At 35.9% G+C, this 23,664-nt stretch overlaps 1 long non-coding RNA gene across 1 annotated transcript in view; it reads left to right on the forward strand.

The window, feature by feature from the left end:
* Window positions 1–21,957, forward strand: part of LOC108515224 (uncharacterized) — a 46,630-nt gene extending 24,673 nt beyond the window's left edge. The window contains exons 2-3 of the long non-coding RNA XR_001881461.1: window positions 20,996–21,110; window positions 21,664–21,957. This is a non-coding gene — a long non-coding RNA (uncharacterized LOC108515224). The remainder of the gene's footprint in view (window positions 1–20,995; window positions 21,111–21,663) is intronic.
* The last annotated feature ends 1,707 nt before the right edge of the window (window positions 21,958–23,664 follow it).

Consider the following 23,664-nt stretch of genomic DNA (forward strand, 5'->3'; position numbering starts at 1 on the left):
CCGTGTTAGCCAGGATGGTCTCGATCTCCTGACCTCGTGATCCGCCCGTCTCGGCCTCCCAAAGTGCTGGGATTACAGGCTTGAGCCACCGCGCCCAGCCCTTATGGTGTAACTCTTATATTCAATGGTATATCCTGCATAACCTGAAATTTATTTACTCTGCATGATCGTCTCTCTAGGAGAGCTTTATGAAGCAAAAGTTCCAAGAAGTATTATTAATAAGAATTCTTTTAAAAAGTGTTTTGTGGTGAAATGAATATGTGGCATGATAGTAAACAAAGTAAAAAGAGATTTTTTTCTTCTAAAGACATATGATTTAAAAAAGATGTTTCTTTAAGAATTTTGGAATCTTAGACACATTAATGCCTTGTGAATGGTAACAAAAATTTTGTCCTTCCTGGAGAATCATCTGGAAATGCTATCCCAGAAAACACACAAACCCAGGAGTCTCTTATGTCTCTCCACCAAAATCCTCTCCCCACTTCTGGCCCAATCTGAATCTAGAAACTGTCCATTTCAACTTTGCTGAGGCTTACATTGAAAACTTTTGTGTCTACATGTGTATTTATAAACCCGAGTGCAACTTGTCTTTCTTTTCAAACACTGCTAAACTTATTGGTTGGCTGTCTCCAGAATAATTGAATTTGAGAATTGAATTTGCAATTTGTAATAGAAAATAGTAACATCATATGACTGCAAATAAGAACCCACCAATACATCACAAGAGATTTGTTTAGTGTTTTGTGGGGAGAAATGATTATTTATCCTTACATCCAGGCTTTTCGGACATTACTCTATAAAGTCAGTTTCAGGCCCTTCTATTTAGTAATCCTGGCTGTTCTACTGACTTCACTGCCCTCTTCAGGAATGCTGAATCAAGATTATCTTAGGTGATGGTAAATGCACCTGAGAGGCAATAACTTAGGAATACCCTAAGAATGGCCCTGTATGGCAGATGCACCTGAATGTGTGTTCTGAGCTAGGGAATCCAGGAGTGGCTAAACTAGAGATTCGTTCCTGTCTGTGAAAAACATCTGAGCCCCCGACCTGACCCACAGAACATGGGAGATACAGAGGATCGAAGTCCCAAGTTTTGGGTTGAATGAATATTGCCAAATGGAGGTGGTCAGGGAAAGGGTTCTAAGTAAAAATACTGTATAAATTGCATGCATTTCCAAGTGGTGGCAGTTCTCCTGTCCAGCCCACCGCCACTGGACCCTCTCCCCTGTTTGTAAGCCTCAGTGAAGTCCCAGGTCTCGTTTGCTGGCTCTGGGTCTCTTCTTCAGATTCTTGAATCTGGTGCCCTCCCCACTGAAGTCGATACAAGTGATGGGGTTGTCATTATACTGACCAATTTTTCAGAAATCCTACAGTAGAGCTGCAGAATGGACCCTCATTGGCTTTTTTTTGTTTGTTTTTTCTTTCCTAAAGCCTGGGTAGATTTATAAGTACTCCCAACAGAGGTTGCAGCAATGACTCCTTTTTTTAAGCTTTATTAAATATTAGTGACAAAAATTATAAATATTTAAGCATGATGATTTGATAACACATATGTATTGTGAAATGATTACCACATTAAGCTAATTAACGTGTCTATTACCTCACATAGTTACCATCTGTCTGTGGGGGTGTGGGGGTAAGGACACTTGAAATCTACTTTTTTAGAAAATTTCAAGTGTACAATAGAGTATTATTAACTCTGATCATCATACTTTACATTAAATCTCTAGAACTTAGTCATCTTATAACTGAAGTTTGAACCCCTTAACCAACCACTCCTCATCTCCCCCAACCTCCAGCACCTGGCAACAACCATTCTATTCCATGTTCCTATGAGTTTGATTGATTTAGGTTCTACATATACGTGAGATTCTGCAGTGTTTTCTGTCTGGCTTATTTCACTTAGCATAATGTTGTTCAGGTTCATCCATGTTTTCATACATGGTAGGATTCCTTTTTTATGGCTGAGTAATGGCTAAGTGTCCATTGATGGACCCTTAGATTGTTTTCATATCTTGGCTATTTTGAATAATGCTGCAATGTCCATGGGGGTGCAGATATCTCTTGGGGATGGTCATTTTCCTTCTTTTTTTTTTTGGGGGGGGGGTGATATATGATATATAGCCAGTATTAGGATTTCTGGATGATTTTATAGTTCTATTTTTAATTTTTTATGGAACCTCTATACTGTTATCCATAGTAGCTATACTAATTTACATCCTCACCAAATATATAAGGGTCCTGTTTTCTTCACATCTTTGACAACACTAATGTTTGGACTTTTTGATAATGAATTTCTCTTGTGTCAAGCTCTACTAGAATCTGATCCTTATCCTATGAAAATAAAACAAGAGTGGTGGGTTTGGCTCATTTCAACCACATAATTTATATTTCTTAATAATATGCAATTACCTGTAGTACATAGATATGAGCATAAGTTGTACAAGGAAAGAGAAGCTATAAAATAGAGTGATAAGAGCTTAAATGGGTATGAGATCTAGAAGTGGCTCCCTAATAGAATAAAAACTAAGAGCCCTCAACTATCAACTCCAATCCTGTGTCTGCATCTTTTTAATGACTACAAAAGTGTTGAGTCAGACTTTGTGGAAAGCAAGGTAAATAGTACCCTGTAATTTTTATTATGTTTTCTTTTGTTTTCAAGTCAACATAGAAAGGTTAAAGAAGCAAAAGGCCTTCAGTTGAATTATTTTAAAAATATTTTGAAATATTATGCACTGTACATTTCTCCCAAACCTTAAAAGAGTTGGTGGGCATCTTTAGAGATGACACAATTGAAGAAGAGCTAATCCCATTTCCCCTGAACAAGACAAATGAACAGAACAGTAAAGATCCAATGTGGCTGTGTAAACATCCAATCAATGATCCACTTGTTAAGCTAAATCTAACGTGGAAATAGAGAAGTGGAGAGAAACTCAGATAAGAATAATGTGCATCATTATTTTAGCTTTGGAAGAAAAAGATAAGGCTGGTGAAAGGGCATTCAAGCAAATGAGCACAGAGATGAATGTGTTGAGGAGAGAAAAAGAAGGAAAGAGTAAGAAAGGAGAGAAAAGAGAGAGAAGCTCATTAATAAATAGGAAAGAAAACAGAGTTGATTCACCAGTTATCTGAAATAGGAAGCTTAGATTTTAATTCATCCCTGCTGACAAATAACAAAACGAAGAAAAGAAATAAGACTTTGAGTGTCTGTGTGTGTTGTAATGATGATCTCATAAGCAAACACTCTTCAAAGTAAAAAATAGAAAATGGAAAGTGCATATTGCAAGTCAGTCCATATTAGAAATGTGAAACCACTTCCGGTCAAACCAGAGAACACTGCTCTCCATGCAGGGACATTTTGTAGGGGAAGCATGGAAATGTAACGCATGCATTTGGGTTCTTAGGTACAGAACTGGACAATGAACTACTCATTTTATTGTGTTTGTATAAGTAGACTTAATTTTATTACTAAATATTAAAATATCTTTAATCAATTGGACAAGCTTAATACCATTTTATGAACACACTTCCACATATAAAATAGAGAGCAAAAGGAGATTATTATGTTTGATGAACAAAGATTAATAAATACTAAACTATTGCTACATTAGCTTCAGAACTCTTGTTTGTTCTTATTACAGACTTAGGTACATCTGTAATTGAAATCTCACGTCATTCTTTTCTGTCCCTCCATTCCCAGGAAGGGAATATTTTCTCTCAGGATTCTGTGTACTTACTACATTTATAGGCAACTATAAACAGTATATATTATTGTTTTTGAGTGTTTTAACATTTTAAATATATGGTACCTTACTGTAAGTATACTTTGCAATTTGTTTCCTTCCTACGGTATTCTATTTTTGAGGCTTATTCATATTGATATTTTTAAATCTAGCTAATTCATTTTAACAGACACATAGTATCCCATTGAATTAAGCATAAAGTTTATTTATCTTAATAATGGATAGTAAAATTGTTTTCATGCTTTTGCTATTACAATCTTTGCCAAAATGAATATTTTCTGAACTATCTCTTTGAATACATTTGTGAAGCTTTTCTAATATTGATTTATAGAAAGTGCTGATAAAAAATTGTATACTACTTTAGCTTTTCAACTGGGTCTTTACATTTAGTTTTTTAATCAATAGATTTACTTATGTGTATAGCACAGAAATCTATTTCATTAATCGTTTTCTAAAAACAGCTAATTGTTGCAGAACCTTCTACTAAACTTTTTCCTGTTAAATTTACTACATTGCATGTATGCCAAATTTGCATGAACGTAGGTCTGATTCATGTTTCTTTTTCTTCATAATTATTTTTCTTGCTATACCTATGCTAAAATCAAATGGTTTTAATTAATTTAACTCTGTGGTTCTCAATGGAGGAGATTTTACCTCCAGAGGGCATTTGGCAATGTCTGGAGACATTTCAATCATCACACCTGTAGAGGCAGAGGCCAAGGAAATTGCTGAATATTCCATTAATACAATGCAAAGGAGAGTCCTATTCTACCACAATTCGTATTGTTTTGTTTTGTTTTTGTTTTTTTTAAGAAACAAGATCTTGCTCTGTCACCCAGACTGGAGTGCAGTGGCACAACCATCGTTTAGTGCAGCCTCCAATTATCTGGTTCCAACAATTCTCCTGTCTCAGCTTCCCAAGTAGCTGGGACTACAGGTGTATGACACATATTCAGCGACTTTTTTATGTTTATTTTTCAGTTATAAGGGTCTTGCCATGTGGCTCAGGCTGGTCTTGAACTCCTGGCCACAAGTGATCCTTCTGCCTTGACTTCTCAAAGTGCAGGGATTACAGGTGTGAGCCACCGTGCCCGGCCTCAAATATGTTTTTGTTCAGAATTATATTGATTGTACTAGGTTTTTTATTACTCCATATGAATTTTAGAGTTAAGCTCTTAAATTCTAAGAAAAAAACCTTTCAACATTTTTATTGAATTAACATTTAACTTATAGATTAATACGACAAGAATTGACAATTCATTATATTGATTCTTCTCATTTATTAAGGGATAGATCTACATTTGTTTTGAAATTGGAAAAGATTCTTTAACTAAATTTGATATTTCCAGAATGATTACCTGATTTCTTTCTTCTGTTTTACGTGTAATTGATTAAATTGTTTATCTTATTATTTGCTGCTGCTATATCGTAATGTGATTTTTATATATTGATATTTTATATTACATCATATTAATCTAACTTTTTTCCAAATTCTTACAGTGTATCTAAATTTTTTAATGGATTCCCTTAGATTTTACTTTGTTGACATACCTCTATCTGAGAAAAATGAGAAGTTTTTAACTTTTTCCCAAATGTTAACTATCATATTGAAATTTCTTCTTCTGCGTTAGTGGCTATGCCCCTCACTACAATGTGATGATAGAGGTAATGGCTGAACTCAGCGTTAGAGAGTAAAATTTTGTGTAGGATTTTAGTAGATATATTTACCTATCTTTACCACATTCACTGAATGTCCTTTAATTTCAAAGTATTAAAATATTGAATAAAATGTATAAAAATAGATTATTTTTCAATGTGTTGAATTCAGATTTTACACTTGATTTCAGATCCCACATGCACAGAACTGAGACAATCATACTGCTTAGTTCCTAATTACTAGATTGATTGCCCTTATCATCAGACCATGTATAACACCTCTAATGTTTCATGTCATTTTTTTCTATTTGTGCCCAATTGCCTTTATATTGTTCCTTCGAGACATCCACTTTATTTTCAACAATCTATACCATTTTAATTCATTCTGTATACACATATATGTGCATATATATGTTCAGTGTTATATGCTGCATGTGTTTAATTTATATAAATATTATTTGCTATTCCATTTAATTTCTTAATTATTTCACTAACATTTTTGAAATACTGCTAAATTGCTCTATGAAAAAGTAGCTCTTCTGATTGCTAAATAGTAATCTTTGGCATATGTGATGGTTAATTTTATGTGTCAACTTGGTTAAACAATGGTGACCAATTGTTTGGTCAAATACTAGCCTTGATGTTGCTGCAAAACTATTTTTTAATGTGTGACTAACATTCACATTTGTTGACTTTAAGTAAAACAGATTACTCTCTGTGACATGGATGGACTGCATCGGATCTGTTGAAGAGCAAGGACAGACGTTTTCCAAAGAAGGAATTCTGCCTCAAGTCTACAATAGAAATTTTGCCCGAATCTAGTTTTTACACTCAAATATGCAAGAACTCTTACTTGAATCTCCAGCTTGCTGCCTTGCCCTGTGGAATTTGGACTTGCCAGTTCCCACAACTGTATGAGCCAATGTCTTATAATTTATCTCTTTCATTTTCTCTGCCTCTCTCACTCTCTTTTCATCTATCTATCTATCTATCTATCTATCTATCTATCTATCTATCATCTATCTATCTATCTATCTATCTATCTATCTATCTATCTATCATCTCTATCTAGCTAATCTATCTATGTGTCTGTCTATCAATCAATCAGTCTACCTACCTACCTACCTACCTACCTACCTACCTACCTACCTACCTATATCTAAATCCTACTGGTTCTGTTTCTCTAGAGAACTCTAATACAGAATTTATAACTTTTTCCTTATCTATTTTCCTAGTTAATGGACCCATTAATAGTCTATAATTTCTTGCTACTACAAACAATGTTGCTTGGGATAATTTTGTAACTTGTTTCTTATAAACTGTATAACTCTGTTTACCCAGATTTGATACAGCATGCACATGTATACTTAATTTGATTCCAAAATGCTAGACTATTTTATAAAACCATGGCTTCAGGTCTCACTCCCACTGGCAGGATATGACAGTACTTGTTTCTCCATGGTCACAATAACATATATACTATTGAATTTTTCATTTTTATATGTTTGATATAAAGTCATATCTCCTAAAACCTTTCTTCTATGGGGGAAAAGCCTTGGAATCCTATTTAAGTATATTAAAATAGAGCCTAGTTGATTTTATTTTTTCTTCTTCATAATCCAGTTGTTTATTTTCAGAAATTAATTCATGTCATATAACTGTATGCCTTTAATCATGTATATTTCATAGTACCTTTCCAAGACTTTAAGAACCTCTGTTGATTTTATCACTATAGCTACTCTAATCTTTCTTTTCTCTTAATCATACTTGTCAGAAGTTTGTCTATCTTGTCTTTGTAAACCAAGCTGTAGTTTTCTTTTTATATTTTTTTATTTCTTTCTCTATTCTGTTCATTTTTGATTACATGTTCATTATTTGTGTCTGGTTCTTTTTTTAAAATTTACTAATTATTTCTATTTCTTCCATCTTGAGTTGAATTCTTGGCTTCTTTGTTTCAAAACTGATTTGTTTTCTGATAAGAGTAGCTAGGGCCATTGATTTCCTTTAAGTACTATTTTGTTAGCAACCCAGTCATTTTAACCTGTAGGGTTTTCATTGAGATTCTATGATTCAATTTTAAGTATTTGCTAATTATGCTTAAGAGTTTTAAAAATTTTTCATTACAATATTTAATAACATTTATTTTAACTTTATATATATATGATATTAAAATTTTATTTTTAGTAAATTTGTACTGGAGTAAGCATACATATAAATTTGCACAAATCTTAAATCCAAAATGATAATGAAATTGCAGGGTTTCTAAAATATGCAATAGTGAAATGTACGACAGCCATAGAACAAAGTTCTGGAGGGGACAAATGGAAGTATATTTTTGTAGGATTCTTATACTATATGAGAAGTTATGTAGTACCACTTGAACTTACACTCTTACAAGTTAAAGATACATAAGTAAAGATATGTGAACTCTAAAGCAACCACTAATGTAATAACATAACTTATCATGACTAATAAGTCAAAAAAGATATAACCATAAACTAATATTCAATTCAATTAAAATTCAGATAGAACATTATTTTTAAATTTCAGTGTTTATGTTAGCTATAGAGGATTCATGGGCATGATTATTACATGGGTATATTGCATGATGATGAGGTTGTGGAATGGATCCCATCACCCAGGTAGTGAGAATAGGACCCAAATAGGTAGTTTTTCTAGCCAGGCTCCCCTCTTCTTTCCCCACTTCTAGTAGTTCGCAGTGTCTGTATTCCCATGTTTATGTCCATGTGTGCTCAATGTTTAACTCCCACTTAAAAGTGAGAACAGGTGGTATTTGGTCTTTTGTTCCCGTATTAATTCACTTAGGATTATGGCATCCAGTTGCATCTATACTGCTGCAAAGGACACGATTTCAATCTTTCTATGGCTGCATAGTGTTCCATGGTGTATATGTATCACATTTTCCTCATCCAGTCAATCACTGATGGACACCTAGGTTGATAATTTGTCATTGCTATTGTGAATAGCGCAGTGATGAACATAAAAGTGTGAGTGTCCTTTTGGTAGAATAGGATAATTTATTTTCCTCTGGATATATACACAGTAATGGGATTGCCAAATCGAATGGTAGCTCTATTTTAAGCTCTTTGAGAAATCTCCCAACTGCTTTCTCTAGTGGTTGAACTAATTTCCATCCTCACCAACAGTTTATAAGTGTTCCCTTTTCTCTGCAGCCTCACCAGCATCTGTTGTTTTTTGACTTTTTAATAATAGTCATTCTGATTATTATTGTTTTGACTATTTAATAAAAGCCATTCTGAATTTTAGTAATAGCCAGACTGGTGTGAGATGGTAACTCATTATGGTTTTGGGTTGGCATTTTCCTGGTGAGTGATGAAGAGCATTTTTTCAAACGTTTGTTGGCTGCTTGTCCCTCTTCTGTTTTTAGCCAGAGTGATCCAGCAAGAAAAAGAAATAAAAGGCATCCAAATAGGAAGAGAAGAAATCAAACTCTTTCTTTTTGCTGATTATATAATTCTATACCCAGAAAACCCTAAAGACTCTTCCAAAAGGCTCCTAGAACTAATAAACGACTTCAGTAAAGTTTCCGGATACAAAATCAATGTACAAAAATCAGTAGCATTTGTACACACCAATAACATCTAGGCTGAAAGTCAAATCAAGAACACAATCCCTGGCCAGCCACGGTGGCTCACACCTGCAATCCCATTTCTTTGGGAGGCCGAGGTGGTTGGATTGCTTGAGCTCAGGAGTTTGAGACCAGCCTGGCCAACATGGTGAAACCCTGTCTCTATAAAAGATACAAAAATGAGCTAGGCATAGTGGCATGTACCTGTAGTCCCAGCTACTTAGGAGGCTGAGGTGGGAGGATTGCTTCAGTCCAGGAGGCAGAGGTTGCAGTAAGCCAATATCACACCACTGCACTCCAGCCTGGAGTGAGATGGTGTCAAAAAAAGAAAAATCCAAATACAGCTTACCAAGAAGGTGAAAGATCTCTACAAGAACTATAAAACGCTACTAAAAGAAAACAGAGACTACACAAATAAAAGGAAAAAATATACCTTGCTTGTGGATAGGAAGAATCAATCAATATAGTTAAAATGGCCATACTGCCCAAAGCAATTTACAGAGTGAACACTATTCCTGTCAAACTACCAATGTCATTTTCACAGAATTGGAAAATATCTAAAAATTACATGCAACCAGAAAACAGCTGAAATAGCCAAAGCTATTGTAAGCAAAAAGAACAAAGCTGGAGGCATCAGACTACCCCACTTCAAACGATAAAAGTATAGTAACCAAATCAGCATGGTATAGTACAAAAACAGGCAGGCACATAGACCGATGGAACAGAAAAGAACAATCAAAAATAAAGCTGCACACCTGTAACAATCTGATTCTTCAAAATGGCCAGCAAAACACACAACGGGGAGAGGACTCCTTATTTAATGAATTATGCTTGCATAATTTACTAACTATATGCAGAATGAAACTGGACCCTTACCTTTCACTATATACAAAAATTAACTGAAAATAGATTAAAGATTTAAATGTGAGACCTCAAACTCTAAAAATTCTAGAAGAAAATCTAGGAAATATTCTTTTTTAACATGGGCCTTGGTAAATAATTTTTGGCTGAGTCCCCAAAAGCAAGAGCAACAAATACAAAAAATTGACAAGTTGGACCTAATTAAATTAGTAACTTCTCAGCAGATGAAACTGTCAAAAGGGTAAACAGACAACCTACAGGATGGGAGAAAATATTTGTAAAAACTATGCATCTGACAAAGTTCGAATATCCAGAATCTATAAGGAACTTAAATCAACAAGAAAGAAACAACCTCATTTAAAAAATGGGCAAAGGATACAAATTTTTTACAAGTAGCAAGATACCAGTTTTAATTACAGTTATATCAATAATCACATTGTGTCAATTATCTAAGCACTTAATTAAAAAGTAGAGATTGTTAGATTGGATAAGATTTCATGACCCTACTAGATATTGCCAACAAGAAGCGTGTTTTAAATATAAATGAGCAAATAGATGAAAAGTAAAATAATCAAATAATGAAATAATTTATGTGCTACTAACACTGACTAAAAGAAAATAGGAGTGACAAAAAAAACCAATTTTTTTTTTTTTTTTTTTTTTTTTTTTTTTTTTTTTTTTTTTTTATGAGACGCGCTCTTGTTGTCCAGGCTGGAGTGCAGCAGCGTAATCTCGGCTCACTGCAACCTCTGCCTGCTGCTTTCAAGTGATTCTCCTGCCTCAGCTTCCAGAGTAGCTGGGATTACAGGCACCTGTCACCATGCCCAACTAATTTTTGTATTTTTAATAGAGACGGGATTTTACCATATTGACCAGGCTGGTCTTGGAACTCCTCCTGACCTTGTGATCCACCTGCCTCGGCCTCCCAAAGTGCTGGGATTACAGACGTGAGCAACCACACCTGGCCAGGAGTGATTATATTAATAGCAGACAAAGTTGATTTCATGGCAAACAATGTTACCATATATACAGTCATTTCATAATGACAAAATGGTTATGAAGAAGACATAGCAGTCCTAAACATGTGTACACTTAACAACAGAGTTTCAAAATATGTAAGAAGCAATGAATAAAAATTGCCCAAATCGTAAGTGTGGAGCTCAATAAATTTTTACAATTTTTCAGATCAATAAATATGGTATTATTGGCATTCCAAAAGTTTCCCTTTGTGTCTCATCTTACTAACTCTTTTTCTCAAATAACCACTCTCCTGACTTCTAATCCCACAGACAAGTGCCTTTGTTAACATTAATATAAATCAATTAATATGATCTTTTGCATCTCCCTTCTTTTACTCAACATTAGATTTATGAGATTAACCATGATGTCATGTACAGTTGCACTTTGTTCACTTTTACTACTATATACAATTTTTTAAAATTATTTTACTAAAATGTCTTTACAGTAATTTTTTTGAATCAACATTTGAATTGTTTTCTTGTGAGTGCTATCAGCAATTGGGCAGTCGTGAACATTCTTATATTTGACTTTTGATGAACATAAGTATGCATTTGTCTTGAATATAATAGCAAAGAGTAGAACAGCTGAAAAATTAGGTTATGTGGGTACACATTTAGTAGAATATGCCAACATATTTATCAGGTGGTTGTGCCAGTTAATACTTCCACTAGCTTCTTATCCTCACCAACACTTAACATTAGATCCAGGAGTACAATGAGGCAGGTGAGGCAATAAAGGTAGAAAAATTTAAAAAGTGCACACACTCATTGACTTTTGAACCTAGCATGACTTGCATGAATCTAAGAGGGTGTCTCTCTAAAAATTAGATGCCTCAGACACAAAATTTAAGAAGGCACTCAGTTTGAGGATTTCGTAGAACTCTGCATTTGAGCAAACTTGAGTGTAAGTGCCTTCTTAAATTCTGTACCATAGATACACTTCATTTATCTCACTCTGCCTTCAGCCTTGCTTGATATAGTGTTTTTATTTTATTTTATTTTATTTTATTTTATTTTATTATTTATCTAAGGGGAATGTAGTGTTATTACATTGTTATTTTTACTTACATTTCATTGGTGATTAATGATGTTGAGAACATTTTAATGTATTGATTAACCATTTCGAAGTCCTCTTTTGTGAGTTGCCTCTTCAAATCTTTTGTCCAATTTTAATTGGATTAGCTGTGTTTTTTATTAATTATTTGACATTCTTTTTATATATTCTTCATGAATCCTTTATTGGATTTTTGCATTGCAAGTACATTTCACTCTGACTTTCCATTCCCTCCTCCAGTGGTTTCTAATAGTAAATAAAATATCTTAATTTTAATAGAGCTAACTTATAAATAAATATATATATTTTCTTTTGGTTACCGCTTTTCTGTCCTACTTATGAAATCATCTTTCTTATTTTCTTTTTGTATATGTAAAATCTATGATTATGGCTCTTTTACTGTTCTTGATATGAGTATTTTTTTAACTCTTGGTTGAATTCTATAAATCTAATTAGTCTTTCCCAAATGTAAATTTGATTTTACTTATGTTGTTTATTTTACATTTGTTTTTTATTCCATTAGTCTATCCTATTTTTTTATTATTTTCTTGTTTTAACTTTATTTGGGTTTAACTGATTATTCTTTCCTTAGCTTCTTGAGCCGGTTATATAAGTTACTGTTTTTTGAGAATTTATTTTTTAAGTTACGTTTATTTAAAATTATCTTTCCTTTAGGTAATTTCTCCTCTAAACAGGCTTAACATAGGGCATATTTTTATTGTCATTTAGTTCAAAATATTTTCTAATTTCCAGGTTGATTTCTTTGACTCCTGTCTTATTTACAAGTATATCTTAGTTTCCAAACAGCTAATAATTTACTTTTTGTTATTGATTTATAGCTTGATTCCACTGTGATCAGAGAATATACTCTGCGTACAATCATTCCTTAGAAATTTGTTGAGCTCACTTAAAGGCCCAGTATATTATTAATGATAAGTGTCCTATGTCCAATGAAAAAATATGCATTTTGCTATCATTGAGTATTGTGAGGTTCTATATGTATTCATATACAAGGCTCATAAATTACTGTCATTGCGAATTTGTCTATTTCTCATTTTAATTTTTACTTTACATATTTCAAAACTTTTTTAGTTTTTCTTCTAGGTTCTAGAATGGAGAAGGATCAAAGCATTATCATACATATAAAACATTAGCAGTTTTATATGATCTTTGTGGATTGACCCTTTTGTTATTATGTAACCCCTTTCTTTTTCTTTAGCAGTATTTTTTGTCTCAGAGTCTACTTTATTATTAATATATTTAAGTCAACTGTCTTTTGATTATTTGACAGCCTGAAATATCTATGTTATCCTCTCTGTTCTAGGAGTTTTGATTTTTTTGTCTAGTTTATTTATATCTTAACAGTGGCCTTCTTCCTGAATTGGCTCCGAAAGTTTGAAAATTTCTTGAAGGATGGAGCAGTTACAGAACATGGGCATACCTCTCTACAGTCTCTCCTTTATGGGATCTTGGTTCCTTGATTCTAGGAAAACTCCTGCCTGTTTCTGATGGTCTTCAAACAGATTTTAAATATCATCTTGATTTTGTAAGTTTTTCCTAATAGGAACATTGGTCTGCTGCAATCTGTTCCATCAAAAAGAGAAACAAAATTCTTAATGGATCATTGATTTTCTATTTTTTCCATTTAAGAAAAGTATCTGCCATTATTCTCTACAGTATTTCTTTTTTTCTTCTAAATTATCTCCTGTTGGAACTTTTACATGACTTTTTTGGTAGTTTTTGTTCTCTCCATTTCTTTATTATGGCAGACATTTTATGTAGGCTGTATGGACCACACAGTTCCTGTCACTACTATTCAGTTCTACTATTGTAGCACAAGAGCAGTAAGAGGTGTTACATAAATGAATGTCTGTGGCTGTATTCCAGGATACTTTATTTACAAAAAGTGGTATCTAGGGCCTATAGGCCTTAGTTTACCAATCCCTGGGCTAGGTTATGCTAGTGTATTAAACATTCTCAAAATCTCACTGCTCCAAGATATCAAATATATCAAATAGTTATTTTATTTTTCTCTTCTTCATGCTACATGTTAATTTGAGATATATCAAGGGGACTCTGCTTGTTGTAGTTTTTCAGGGATCCTAGCTAAGGGATCTTGTTGGCATTCAAACAGAAAAGAATGTTCTGGCAATTAAATATTTACTTTGGAAGAGATACTCAGCACACACATTCAATCACTCATTAGCTAGAAATATGATGGACCGTGCATAATCCTGTAAGTGTATAAAGTGAAGAGGAAGGGTAATCTTACAGCAATCAAAAAACAGACAAATCAAATGAGTGGCTCTAGTGTCCACTTATGTGAGTTTTAACCTTTTTTTTTTTAACAGTTTCATTTCCTTTTCCTTCTGATATTAATATTCTTATATTTATTTTCTAATTTACCAATTCTTGTTCCAGATGTGTCTACGTTTTAATTTTAAATGTCCATTTAAATTTTAATTCTAAAGACTACTTTTTATTTTTTAAAATGCTATATGTTCTTTTTAAAATCTGTCATTTACATACATTGTTTTGTATTTGCTTTGGTGTTTTCTAGGTGCTCATTGGTGTATTTCATCACTTTAACAGTCTGCAGCTTATTGCCTGGGTGTGTATTTGGCGGTGTTTGGTCTAAATTCACCTACTGTCCCCGAGTCAGGGAGCCTCAGTGCCATTGTACATGCTAACTCATGGGGCTCTTGATTCTTTTTTGCTTCTGTCACTCTGGAAAATGTTAAACCAGTACTGCAGAATTGCAGAATTGAAAGGCCCTGTTTCATCTTTTGAGGTAGATGACAACATTAACATCATGTTAATGGGGAAATTTATTTGGATAATGTAGAGAAAACTTCAGCTAAAGCAGATAATGACATGTTTCTCCTAATGTCCATTATCATCAGTATAGCAGATTCAATACTATATTTTAATGTAAAATCTAAAGGTAAAACAATGTCAGATAATCTGTATGAATTATTTTATATACTAATCACAACAACTTCACAAATTTGGTATTTTTAAAATGAGTAATAAAATAAGAAATGTAAGGCTAACTTGCCCTCTGTCATTCAGCTGCTACATGTTGAAGCTAGGATTTGAACCCTGGATCTCACTCAATGCCTGTACCTTTTGACCGTTTCATGCACATTTTCTTCCTTCAGTGTTGTAAAACAATCATATAATTTACAATTTGATAACAAAATTACAACAAAGTTTGACATTTTCAAAATAAATTAATAAAAAAATTTGCTGGAATTGGCTCAGCAATCCTTTCTGTTTTCACCCTGAAGGCATGATCAGGCAAACATTTCAAAGTTCCACAATTTATCTGCAAATGATTGAGTCATAGAACAACATAAAATATGAAATATCTGACATAAAATCTACCTAAAGCAATTTATGAAATACCTGAAGGAATACTAAATTTTAAAAACCAACAATATAAATTTAGGTCAGGTCAATAAGACAAGTTTGCCAGGTTTCAGGACTAGAAAGGACGCTCATGTGAGTAACTGTCCCTCAATTCTGGTATCATTCAAAACAATTACTAAAATACGAAATTAAATGGCTGATCAAATCCAAGCATATCCTTAGTCAACAGGAGCCGGGCAGCTTTCATTATTCATTATTCATTAAGATAAACAAATAATTCCCACGACCCTTCTCAAATTTAGCATTTAATTTTCAGAGAAGCAGCAGAGATGATCTTCGAGTTTCTAGCTGATTAAGTCGGTAGTCCCTGGATAGGTTTGTGTGCTTGCAGGGAGTATTGCCACATCCTTAAAAGGTTCCTTGAAGAACTTAAAGCCCAAATGAAAAGATGCCACACAGACTTCTGAGTAATGGTCAGGGGACATGTGAAGGAAGAATCAATTCTCAGCTCCCAACACTCCTCCCCATAGTATTTCTCTTTCTTTCTTTCTTTTCTTTCTTTCTTGACTGAGTTTCACTCCTGTTGCCCAGGCTGGAGTGCAATGGCATGATCTCAGCTCACTGCAACCACCACCTCCTGGGTTCAAGTAATCCTCCTGCCTCAGCCTCCCAAGTAGCTGGGGTTACAGGCATGTGCCACCACCCCTGGCTAATTTTGTATTTTTAGTAGATGGGTTTTCTCCATGTTGGTCAGGCTGGTCTCGAACTCCCAACCTCAGGTGATCTGCCTGCCTCAGCTTCCCAAAGTGTTGGGATTACAGGCTTGAGCCCCTGCGCCCAACTTCCTCATAGTATTTCTTACCATCCCCCATTGGACACCTCAACAGAAATAATCATAGTGAGTCTATTAATAAATGAATAAAAGGTTTATGGACTTGTGTTCATTTGTGGAAAGGGTAAATTAAGTAGATTACATATACTATATAAACTAGCACTGGAATAAATTCCACTACAAAAAAAGAATCCTAAATGTTGTATCCTTAAACTCAGTGAAGTATTCAAATAGCAGAATGGGAGTTTGAATTTGTATTAATTTCAGTGTTGTTTTAATTTTCTGGCCATCAGGCAAGATCCAGTCTGCTCAGCACATCACTTGTGCACATGACTCTTCAACAACTTTTCCAGAGGCTTCTTAAAACCAAATAGTAGCCCCTTAACACTGTCTGTAATAAAATATTGCATCATGATTAGTGACCCGGGATGAACCTAGGATGCTATCTTTGAAAGAAATTTGAACTTAGAGTTGGGAGATGTGAGTTATAAATCTCACCCCACCTTAAAATATCTGTTTGACTTTGGGCAATTAAGTTAATCTTTCAGAAATTCTGATTCTGAAACTGTAAAATGAGAATTATAATACCTGTCTTCTGTTGAGTAGATGAAATCAGATAATGCACATGAAGGCACTTTAATGTGAAAGTGCTATACATTTGGGAAGAATTATTATTCTTTGACTCTGAGCTGTCCTTCAGCTGAATCTACCTGTAAAAACTTTGGTGAGGTCCAAAAGTATCTTTTTAAAGTGCCGTATCCCCATACTGCTGACTAATGATAATGAATCAAACTAGAAAACATACACACACGCACACACATATGTGCACACATATCATTCTACTTTTCAATAAGTCAAACAATTTTAACAAGTTGTAACAGTTTTTTACTTTTTTTTGTTTGAGATGGGATCTCACTCTGTTGTCCACATTGAAGTGCAGTGGCACCATCTCAGCTCACTGCAACCTCTGCCTTCCAGGCTCAAGTGATCCTCCCACCTCAGCCTCCCGAGTAGCCGGGACTACAGGTGCGTGCCATCATGCCTTTAGTCAGAATAGGACTCTTCAATTGTATAAATAGGACTCTTCAATTTGTATCAGACTTAGGTTAACTGAGAAATAATCCTTAAGTTATTTTAAGTACCTGAAATTTTAAAGCTTTTGTACTGTAACCACACATGTTAACTATCCTGACTTACAGGAATCTTGGTTCCAAAATAGGGTAATGACATTACAAAAACCTAATTCATGTGGCATTGAATAAGGAGTTAAGCAGTAAACAGTGAGGCTAAGAAGATGATGATCCATTTTTTACAGTGAAAACATTGAGAACAGGTGCAATATGCCTGCAATGCTAAAAGAGAATAATACAAAATTTAGAAGGCAGTTGTTACTAGTGAGATATTAGCAACTACTGGTGGATTGAAAAGGTATTACAAGAAAGACAGGAACTCAGTAATTCATTAGCCTCCTTATAAACAGAAATGAACTGGAGTAAAATAGAGTCCAGAAAATTGGGTCCTTGCATGGTTGGAAAAGCCGACTCTTTCTAAAGCCCAAACTGTAAGAGAAGGGATTAGAAAAGGCTTTGAATGACAAATGCTCAGTAAGATAAAGTGATTCCACGCAAAGATCAGATTGAGTTTTAAGGTATTTTAATTAAGTTGAGAGAGAGAGGTGTGAGAGAAAAAATGAAAAGTAATAAAGTGGCTCTAAAATCTATGTTTCTTCAGATGTCTACGTGTGGTTGCTGGTACCTGGAACTGAGTGAGAGTCTGTGAATCAGAATCTGATTAACTTTTTGAGACAATGAATAACCTAAGAAGCCACAAGCTCAGAATTTAAAAATATCTTTTACTGAAACAATTCTAAAACCCTCAGAAGAAACTTCCAGACAGTAGAGCCAGGGAATCTAGAAGAAATGTCAAATGAGCCCTTCCAGCAGTAGAATTATGACTTCCTCTTGAGTCCCCTCCACCTTAGGGGATGAAAACTTCACAGTCCTTCCAGCAATTGCTATGGCTGGTGCTTGTTGCTGTCTCCATCACATTCCTTTTTTAAAATGGGTGTGTTCACAACAGTTATCCTATTCTGGTTACACCACTGTGTACTGAATGTTTTGTGTATGTGTGTTTTTGTGTGTGTAGGTTTACGAGGGACGCAGTTAAGGAGAAAAGGAACATCTTAGTTCCCAACTCTCTGGATCAAGAGTTGACTCTTCTGTCCTAATGGAGAGATTACTGTATATTGCCTGGTTTGAGTTGTATGCCTGTGCTATTCATCCATTGCCTCTTGCTTCCAATATCACCCTTTTACTGCCTTGTTTAAATAAATCTGCAATCTTAACTCTTTTTCTTCCACCAGCTAGCACTAATTCAGTACAAGGCACTGGAGAGAGATTCCAGCAGCGAAGAATTTTGCCTCCTGCTTCTGGCATGTTCCCTAGGCCTGCTCCTGCAGTGTGCATGGTTCTCCTGCATCAGGCTCTGCATTGCATGGTGGTCAGCAGCTCCCAGTGGCTGGCACTTGACCTGGCAGCTCTTCTTTGAGCACTTTGTAGTAGAGTGCCTCCAGTAAGAAAGATGCCTCCTGGTGAAAAGCTTTCCTGGAGGGCAGTTTTCCAGCAAATTCCAAAGGGCCTATTTCCAGCAAGGTTCTGCCAGGATGGCTTCTCTGCATATATTATCTCTATATACAGTGACTTCTCTGCCATCAATGAGCCACAGAGTGGCCTCTCCAGCCAGGCTGGATCTCAGCTTTGCGTGGGGAATGGCCACTGCAGAGGGCTCTTCCTTGCGTGTGATGTCTCGGTTCCATAGCTGTGACTTTTCCTCATATTTGCTATTTCTATGTTCTTTAGAGTTCTCTTGACTTCCAATGACCTAATCCCTGATTACTCCAATTCCCTATTAGAATAGTTATTTATGTTACCATAACTCTGTTGAAGTACTGTGTAGTTTTTCTCCTGACTAGACCGGACATTACAATGTCCTGTTGGTTTGAGCTTTAGGTTTTCTTCCTTGGGGGAAGGGTGAATACATTTCAAATGTGGAGAAAAAGATCTTCAGAATATTTAATAACAAAAAGCCAAAGAATTTGTGCTCTTCAAATATATCCATTCCTCTTGTATATGTTACCGTCTCCTTTGCAAGTAGATTCCATGTTACTTAGCACCATTTTTTTTTACTTCGTATCACAGCACGTATAGCATCAAAAAGTGTGGTTTATCTACTGATTTCTCTTGCCAAAAGACAATATTACAAGAATTTCATTTAAAGATCTAAGTTGGCTTTATTTGAGGTTCTAGAATTGGGCAACACTTCATCTCATAAAATGGAATAAGTTCCAGTGAGCTGAGCAGTGGACATTGGTTTTATAGGTAGAGCAGGGCTGAAGAAAACAGAAACAAAGAACAGGAAGTGATTGGTCCTTTCAAATTTATATTTCTTGTAAGGTAGGAAAAGGGAAACAAAACGATAGAAAACTGATTGGTTAACATCAAGTTACTTCAGGTTATTTTTTGTTTAAGAGTTAAAGGCAGAGGGAACTTCATTACCATGCCAATTGAACTGACCTGTTTGGGAAATGTGCCTATCTCTCCCTCCAGATTTCTCAAGTTAGAAAACTTAGTTTTGGTTTGGTGATGTGGAGCCTCAGCATAAGTGATTCCATGTTGACTTTTAGTTTGTTCTGTTGGGCCCTTGTGTGTGCACTTAGTTTGTAACAATTTCCTTCTATAATTTTTAGTCAACACTCTTATAAGTTTCCTGAAGTTAGGACCATGGCTTGGTGGTCAACATTATATGCCAGGTATTCAGCATATAACCAGTACTTAATGAGTATTTGTGATAAAATGAGTGAACACCTGATCACTCGGAGAGGTTAAGTTTCTTGAACACTTACCGTGTGCTGGCAATCTTCTAAATAGTTCGATAAATTTTCTTTTCTTTCTTTTTTTTTTTTTTTTTGAGATGGAGTTTCGCTCTTTTTGCCCAGGTTGGAGTGCAATGGCGCAGTCTCAGCTCACCGCAACCTCCGCCTCCCGGGTTCAAGTGATTCTCCTGCCTCAGCCTCTCGAGTAGCTGGGATTACAGGCATGCGCCACCATGCCTGGCTAATTTTGTATTTTTAGTAGAGACGGGGTTTCTCCATGTTGGTCAGGCTGGTCTTGAACTCCCGACCTCAGGTGATCCACCCGCCTCGGCCTCCCAAAGTGCTGGGATTACAGGCGTGAGCCACCGCACCCGGCCAGTTTGATAAATTTTCTCAGCTGAAACAGCAACTGTATGAGGTCTATATTATTATTATCTCCATTTTACAGATCAACAAATTCAGAAGTTAAGTTTTTCTAAAAGAAAGTGTTTTTCAAACAAGACATACCAAATCAAAGGGCTCCATTAGAAACAGTGCACTTGGCCGGGCACAGGCTCCTGTCTGTAAGCACTTTGAGAGGCCAAGGAAGGTGGAACACTTGAGCACAGAAGTTCAAGCCCAGCCTGGGCAACATAGAGAAACCCTGCCTCTACAAAAAAAAAAGAAAGAACTACAAAAATTAGCTGAGTGTGTTGGTACGTGCCTGTAGTCCCAGCTACTAAGGAGGCTGAGGTGGGAGGATTGCTTGATTGAGCCCAGGAGGTCGGGGCTGTGATGAACCAATAATGGTGCCACCCTGGGCAACAGAGTAAGACCCTATCAAAAAAAAATACATATATGTATTTTTTAAAAATAAAAATAAAAAAAGAAACAGTGTACTCCATTCTCTCCCATGGTTATCAAGATTCTGCCCAAATTACTGGTGCATTTGGCTGACTTTCTTCCTTATTCCAGTCTTCTGCTTGTTTGCCACTCAGGTGATCAGCAAAAACTCAGGAAGAGTGGTACTGACAGAGAGGATAAATGCTTACCGAAAGTCACATAAGTTGGCATATCTGCAGGGAAACATCACGTTAGCCTTTGAGGAGAGAGGTAAGTTCTTAGGCTGTATTAGGATTCTCTATTGGGACAGGAATAATAGATGTATATATGAAGGGGAGTTTATTAAGGGGTATTGACCCACACGATCTCAAGGTGAAGTCCCACAATAGGCCATCTGCAAGCCTAGGAGCAAGGAAGCCAGTCCGAGTCCCAAAACCTCAAGAGTAGGGAAGCCGACAGTACAGCCTTCAGTTTGCAAAGGAAGGCCTGAGGGCCCCTGGGAAATAACTGGTGTAAATCCAAGAGTCCAAAAGCTGAAGATCTCAGAGTCTGATGTTCAAGGGCAGGAAGCATCCAGCATGGAAGAAAGGTGAGGGTCAGAAAACTCAGCGAGTCTGCTCTTTCCATCTTCTGCCTGCTTTATTTTAGCCTTGCTGGCAGCTGATTAGATGGTGCCCATCCAGATTGAGAGTGGGTCTACTTCTAGCAGTTCATTGACTCAAATGTTAATCTCCTTTGGCAACACCCTCACAGACACACCCAGGAACAATACTTTGCACCTTCAATCCGATCAAGTTGACACTCAATATTAACCATCACACAGGCTATGCAGGGATCCAAACAAGAAAATGTGTAACAATTTCAAAAGTGGCAAGAAGCAACAACAAGATGGAAAAAGATGTGAGGGATGTGACAGTGAACGTGTGTCACCCCCAAGGCTCTTTATAGCAAGACAACACTGGAGCTCCTCTTTTGCATGAGACTGATTTATGCTGCAAGGTCCTGAAGGAAGACAGATGTTTTTTGTTTTGTTTTGTTTTAGTGCAATTCTCCAGTAAAAATAAAACCCAGGCGGTGAATAAATTCAGTTTTCTCCTTTGGGAGAAGTTCACTTCTACTGGGGCCAGAATCTGCTTTTACATACCCTGAACTAGATGGTCAGAGTATTCTCAAAAGGCTTTCGTGGTACTTCAACTCCAATATCCACCCATCCTTAGAACTACGGCTGCAGCTCCAAAACCTCATACCTTGCTTTCTCCAATCCCCTAGAGAGAGATATTGGCTTGAGTTAGTCTCAGTTTTGTTATGCATCCTGGACTAGGTGCTTGGAATGGCTGAGTGTCCCTCCAAGCAGATGGAACAGCCCCCATGCCATTCTTCCATATTAGTAAGAAATACGTTCAGCTGCCTGAATTAGAAAATCCCATGACAGAGGCATTAGGGAACAAAGCTTTGTTTTTCTCCAAAACAAGAGCAGGGAGGTAGGCAATTACTATGATTGTTTTAGTGGCTCCACCATATTAGGTCCAAAGTCTCTTCCATTTTTGTGGCCTTCCTCTCCTGGTCACAGCGAGGCTGCTGCCACTCAAGCCATCATATCTGTGTCCCGTACAAGATGGGAAGAATATAAAAGGGGAAAGGGCTCTTGGAGGCCATTCTATTTTCTACAATCAGGAAAGCAAATATTTTCATAACTTATCTCTGCACACCCACTTCCCAGCAGACTTCCATGGGCAGCAAGTCTTCCCACAGAAGCAAAGGAAGCTGGAAAATTAGGGACCACGTTTATCAGAAGTGTCCCTGCACAATCATGCCTTGGAGTAGATATGTTGCTGCACCCCAAAAAAGTAGTGTGTCTCAAAACAAGGAACAATAAGAGACTAAACACTTGATGGGCAACCAACTGTATTGGCCATTTCTTCTATTTAATTTAATACATCAGACCTTACTCTGCTTCCCTTAGCTATATGGTCTCACCTCTTGCAATTTTACTTTGAGGTCCCTGCATGCTTTATGTTTATGTCCAGACTGTAGAAGGATTGAGCCTGCTGAGGCTATGCAACAGGGTAGTACATAGCATGTGATATTTTATAGGTTGAAAGAAACTTTTTTAAACTTTTATTTTAGTTTTGGAGATACATGTGAAGGTTTGCCACATAGGTAAACTCGTGTCATGGGGGTTTGTTGCACAGATTATTTCATCAACCAGGTATTAAGCCCAGTATCCAATAGTTATCTTTTCTTCTCTTCTCCCTCCTTCTGTCCTCCATCCACAAGTAGAAGTCAATGTCTATTGTTTTCTTCTTTGTGTTTATAAGTTCTCATCATTTAGCTCCCACTTTTAAGTGAGAACATGTGATATTTGGTTTTCTGTTCCTATTTTAATTTTCTGAAAATAATGGCCTCTATCCATGTTCCTGCAAAGGACACTATTTCATTCTTTTTCATCGCTGCATAGTATTCCATGGGGAGTATATGTATTACATTTATCCAGTCTACCACTGATGGTAATTTAGGTTGATTCCATGTCTTTGCTATTGTGACTAGTGCTGCAATTAACATTTGTGTGCTTGCATCTTTATGGTAAAATGATTTATATTCCTCTGGGTATATGCCCAGTAATGAGATTGCTGGGTTTAATGATAGTTCTGCTTTTAGCTCTTTGAGGAATCACCATACTGCTTTCCACAATTGTTGAACTAATTTACATTCCCACTAACAGTGAATAAGTGTTCCCGTTTCTCCACAACCTCACTAGCATCTGTTAATTTAGACTTTTTTATAATAGCATTCTTACAGGTGTGAGATGATATCTCACTGTGGT

The sequence above is a fragment of the Rhinopithecus bieti genome, unplaced genomic scaffold (assembly GCF_001698545.2).
Source record: "Rhinopithecus bieti isolate Rb0 unplaced genomic scaffold, ASM169854v2 scaffold_34886, whole genome shotgun sequence".
NCBI lineage: Eukaryota > Metazoa > Chordata > Mammalia > Primates > Cercopithecidae > Rhinopithecus > Rhinopithecus bieti.